This window comes from Acomys minous, assembly GCF_964271855.1.
Source record: "Acomys minous genome assembly, chromosome: 4".
In the NCBI taxonomy this organism is placed as follows: domain Eukaryota; kingdom Metazoa; phylum Chordata; class Mammalia; order Rodentia; family Muridae; genus Acomys; species Acomys minous.
In genome coordinates, this window is record NC_140486.1 from 4,397,317 (window position 1) to 4,403,316 (window position 6,000).

The window sequence follows — 6,000 nt, forward strand, 5'->3', positions numbered from 1 at the left end:
CAGGACACGGCGTCAGGAGGAAGACAGAGTGAGGGGGCAGTAGGGGGAGCTGGGAGGAGGTGGGTGAATATAATCAATACCCATTGAATAAATATATGAAACTTTGAAAGTAAATTATAAAAAGAAGTTAAACCCCAAAGTCTGTAGCTTAAATTCCTGTAAACGCTTAAAACCGCCCAATTTTAAGCAATTTGGTAACATTTTGAAGGAAGAAACATAGTGACTTTTTGCCTCTCTGGAATGTTGTAGTTTAAGAGAAGAGGTGGGAAGGATTGGGAACAGCTGTTGAGCAAGTGTAACAGCCATTTGGGACTTTGCAACAATTTTAACCTAAAACAGCTTGGAAGCTCTACTAGTTCTCCTTTGAAGTGTATTTCTTCTTTGGGGACTAAAACCATGGTCTCCACCACTGAGCTGGGAATTCATAGCCACTTGTGTCCCACGTCTGAAACATCACGTTTATGTCTCTGTCAACATCTTGGAAAGTTCTGTGGCAGCTATTGCCCCGTGCTCCACTTCTCCGTCCAGCTGCAGCTTTAACTCCCACAGGTCCTCACTCAGCTTCTGCCTGATGAGAAGTCCGCTTGTAATATCTCTAACGAATCTAGGAGCTTCCATATGCATGACGTGACCAGGACAGGGCAGAGACAGTTCGCCTTCTCTCCACATTAATATCTTTTCTACTCTGTGTGAACTGTTGGCACAGCTGCTGTGTGTTCTGCCACTGGATTTGCCCTGGTATAGCCAAAGTCCCTTGAGACATTTATACAAGTTTTCTAAAATAAGGCCACTTATAAATGTCACTGTTTGTCACGAATGTGGCTCAGAGTTCTTACTTTTCAACAAAATGCGTTTTGAACATTTCCACTAGCTTTCTGTTACAGAATTTCTCATATCTTCAAGGTGGACTTGGGAGACTTGGCTGTGTATGGTGTTGAAGCTGATGGACAGTTTTATCAAAGATGATTACATGAAAAGAAATCCACAAGTGAATATACTTAACGGAAGTAATGGGAGCGGGGAGTGGTGGGGAGGTGGCACCAATGAGGCGGGTGCTGGGTCAACAAAGAGTCTCCTACTAAAATGTTAGCTGCGCTGAGGTCCAGAGACCCTGAGCGAGACACACCATGTTGCATATTCTGCCCGTTGACCACTTAGAGCTGCAGGGCTGCAGGGCTACAAGGCTACAGGGCTATAGGGCTGCAGGGCTGCAGGGCTACAGGGCTGCAGGGCTACAGGGCTGCAGGGCTGCAGGGCTACAGGGCTACAGGGCTGCAGGGCTACAGGGCTGCAGGGCTGCAGGGCTACAGGGCTACAGGGCTACAGGGCTACAGGGCTACAGGGCTACAGGGCTACAGGGCTACAGGGCTACAGGGCTGCAGGGCTACAGGGCTGCAGGGCTGCAGGGCTACAGGGCTGCAGGGCTACAGGGCTGCAGGGCTACAGGGCTACAGGGCTACAGGGCTACAGGGCTACAGGGCTGCAGGGCTACAGGGCTACAGGGCTGCAGGGCTACAGGGCTACAGGGCTGCAGGGCTACAGGGCTACAGGGCTGCAGGGCTACAGGGCTACAGGGCTGCAGGGCTACAGGGCTGCAGGGCTGCAGGGCTACAGGGCTACAGGGCTACAGGGCTACAGGGCTACAGGGCTGCAGGGCTACAGGGCTGCAGGGCTGCAGCTTCTGTAGTTACCAACAGATGTGGGCTGTTCTACAGGACCCAGGCTCATGTGAAGAAGACTGGCATGTGGCATGATGAAAAGCAATGGTGGGGCGCGCTGGTCTTCCGGGGGTGTGCCTGTCTCTAGATCATTAGAGAAGAGTCTTCTGTGGGCTCCAGCTGAGGACAAGAACTCCTGAGAAATGGATGGGGAGATGAAAAAAACCTGACATTTGCAACTGAAGGTATATTGTGTTCCAGGTGTTTTGACAGGAGTGAGGAAACCAGCTTGGCTAGAATGGAGGAACACGAAAAGGGCTGAGAGTTCAGGTAGCAAGCTGTGCTGGGCCAAACCATGGATAGGGCCTTCCCAGACTAATGATTTTATTTCAGACATCTGCTGCCCTTCCTCTAATTAAAAAAAAAAAGACATCTTCATGTTGAAAGTAAGAGAGAGTCGGGAAAGGGAAAAAAGAAGAAAAAAAACAAAACAAAAACCCAGAGGCAGATGTTCTCCAGCGCTGGGATCCAACAGCAGTCACCAGATATCTCCACCGTCCCCTCGGATTCATTCAGCAAGTGTCTCTCAAGTACACTGTGTCCAGAGTGCTTTGAATGTTGACTTATTACAAATCACGGGAATATATAATGTATGTTATCCAGAGAGCCCTAAACAGAGACCTTCCTAAAAACCTGGGCAGAAAACAAACAAACACACAAAACCTTAGATGTTTGAAAGGGTGGTAAGTCTAGTGTCTCCTTCCGGTGGCTGGAAGCCATGCAGATGACAGAGCAGCAATTTCATCCTCTCCACAAGGAGGTCTGGCATTCTTGGTGGCTCTCTGGGCTTTCACTTTAGGGATAGAACCTTATGTCCAGATCCCAACATCATGACCACATCCCTTGGACCATCCTGGTTGGCCTTTCATGTTGTACCCACACTCTTTGCTCATGGCTCTGTTTCAGGGCAGCAGGCATGAACCTCGTGTGTTAAACACATGACCAGGGAGGAAGGACATAGTGTTCCTGCGGGCACTGGTCTTCAGGGAAGCCACAGACCAATGGGAAGCCAGGAGTATGACCCACACACTGTTCCCTCAGCCATCCTTGATAGTGTGGGACTCACCAGTCGCACTGGGGAGGGCAGTCCATCAAGTCCCCAGGAGTGTAACTGTCACCAAAGCTTGGTTTCCTGGGATAGAGTGCAGTTCTTGGCGTCTCAATTCTTGTCCCCAGGGCGATCAGCATTAGCAACTTCTTTTGATTCCCTAAATGTCCTCACACGTGTCTCTATTTGGACTCTGCGTCTCTTCTCCGAGGAAAGCAACTCTGATGAAGGTCATCAGAACCAGTCCTCAGCCCACCTTGCAAGTTGCCAGGAACTGATGATGTGTCTGCAGTCCCATGATCAGGGTAAGTTAATTCCTGGGTCAGGGGAGCTATTGGTTCTGTTCCCTGAGAGCTGTTCAAATACAGAAATCCTCAACTTCTCCGAGTCCTTCTCTGAACTCAAGGCCTCCAATCAAGTGATGAAAAGCTTTACTCAGAAATCTAAGGAGCTCAGGGGGAAATCTCCTAAAGACACTACCGGTATCGGAGATGCCTAACAGCAAAGCTCAGCAGGTCACGTGAGCTGCATGCTGGCTCAAACACACCCCCTGGCTCAGAACTCAAGCCTTAGATCCAACCCCGAGGACCTGATTTTCAAAGGGACTCTGACTTTCAAGATGGAGAGTAGTGTGGACAGAAGAGAGCTGTGCAGAGAACAAGGCTGTAGAAAGAGGACAACTTCCAAAACACGGTCATTAACTTTCTCAGAGACAAGGGAACTATTTTATCTATAAACATGGGTAATATTATTTCTCAAAAAGAAAACAGCAATAAAAACTTGGTGGCTGAAGCAAAATTTAAAATTCATAGAGAAATTAGAAGGTGGAAGTGAGGATAGAGCTGTTTGTGATCACAGGGTTCCCTGTCAACAGCCATAAGGGGATGGCAGAGAGTTCTCCCTGCCCTACCCAGACACACGGAGTAGCCTATGATCCAGAAGTCTGTAGCTGAGAGGACTGTTCAGTGCTTAGAAATGGGTCGAAGTCAGACAATATTTCTTTCTTCTTTCCCTAGCAGTGTTAGCAGTCCCCAACATCTCAGCTCTTGCGTCGTAGTGTCTGTGACCTCCTTTACAGAGACAGAGTGTAGTGGGCAGGTCAGGCACAGCCGACAGGAATGGAGCAGTGCCATAGTTCATGATGAAGGTGGAGCCTGGGGCGTGTGTCCTCTTTCCTTCTATTTCCTTAAATAGTCGTGTGTGTCACAGAACTCTGTTTTTACCTGTCAGACCTACGCAACTTATTTCCTTATACTACTTGTTGATATAGTAATTTAAATTTGTGGTGAGATAGTATATATTCTACAAAACTCATAGGTTATGAAAGAAGAAAAACCACATTTCTTCCTCACCCTTGACTCTTACACATGCAGTTTGCTCCCCAGGCTCAGATAGCTGTCAAAGTCTTGTATTCCCTTCTAGTGACGTTTCCCACATATACAAGAGTGTCCCTGCTCCCCCACACCCACTATCTACAGTAGCATCTCCAGTATCCTGGTCATCCTCTATCAGGAGTCAGTATTTGGAGGTCAGATTTGTAACCACGCGCTGCCTAGGATCCCCTCTGTCAGAGTCTGGCGGTTTGGCCGGCCCTCTGCTGGTGAACACGCTAAGCCTTTTATCTTCACGGCTGTCTCACGCTTTGGGCATTTCCCACTCTGTGCTGGGGATCCAGCTGAGGCCCTCATGTGCTGAGCAAATGCTTTACCTCTCAGCTATGGCTCTAGCTTTATTTTCACTCTTTGAACATTATATGCCACAATGCAAAACCTACTCTCATAAATATGCTACTTCTCACATCTGCCAGGTTATCTGCTATATAAATTATTTAAATGTAATTTTTGGCTCAAAGGAGAAACACGTTTTAAATATTGGCAGACACTGTCAAATAAAACCACATGTCTCAATGCTGCTTATCACAGTTTTTTAACACTGAAAAAATAAAAATGACTGAGAAAAAAATGATGAAAAATAAACCACAAAATATGGCATACACAGAAAAGAATATATAGATGAGGAAAAGTCCAGAAACTAGACCAAAAAGAAAGATGTGAAAAAAGAAGTGAGAAAGGTAAGAGAAGAGAAAAGCTGGGGCAATCCTAAAATATGAAAGAGGAATGAGAATTATTTTAAAGAGAATTATTGAAAGGAGTAGTGCAGGGTATCTTGAGGAAGTAAGAGCCTGGGTCTTAGGCAGAAGAACCCAATGCTATAGGAAAGTTTCATAGCATGTGCAGAGTCAGAACAGTGGAGAACTTTGTTTTCCAACCCAAAAAAAATTTCCAGAAAGAAAAACTAAGCAGCTACAAGCAAGCAGAATGCTGAGCCCCATCACAAGGCAACAGCCTCTTCTTTGCTCTGAGAGTAAAGTCAGTGTCTAGCCCTGGACGCTCGCCTGTGCTCAGAGCACACCAACAGTGGGTCAGACGAGCCCTGGACGCTCGCCTGTGCTCAGAGCACACCAACAGTGGGTCAGACGAGCCCTGGACGCTCGCCTGTGCTCAGAGCACACCAACAGTGGGTCAGACGAGCCCTGGACGCTCGCCTGTGCTCAGAGCACACCGACAGTGGGTCAGACGAGCAAGGTCTGAAATAATTTGTCTTCATGTCCCTTTCCCAGTGACTGGAAAACATGCTCCTCTAAGACAGGGCAAAGGGCACTGCTGGCCTGGGAATCAGACTATCTTGGTGTTTCCAACACTGCTCTTGCACCTTGTGTAGGAAAGAGGCAGTACGTCAGGTGGTAGGTTTCTTACACGCAGCATACCTTTGGACAGGAATGTGCATCCTTGTGATCCATCTGGCCTTTATAAAACAGGGCTGGCAGCCCTAGAAGGTGGAGACAGCAGCACTCCCTCACAGGGAGGACGCTAGGCGCGGTGCCGGAGTGTGGCAGAGCAGCGTCAGTGTCCGTGGCCATGCCTTGCATGCAGGCCTCTCTGATGGCCTATGCAGCTGTGTCCTCATCTGGGAAGAATCCAGAGGCTTCAGATGTTCATTTGGATGTTAACACCGGTGCCCAGACAATTGGTCAGACATTAATTCTTTCTCTTTTGCTTATCAAATCCCATGTTCATGCCTATTAGACTAGTGTACAATTCATTGTTTTCTTGCTCTAGGATCTTGTGCAGGATACTGTATTTCATTTAACGTGTACAATATTTTTCAGAGCTAGACATCATAGCGAGGGCCTTGTAACCCTAGGCAGGCACTCACCACGAAGCTGTGCTCCAG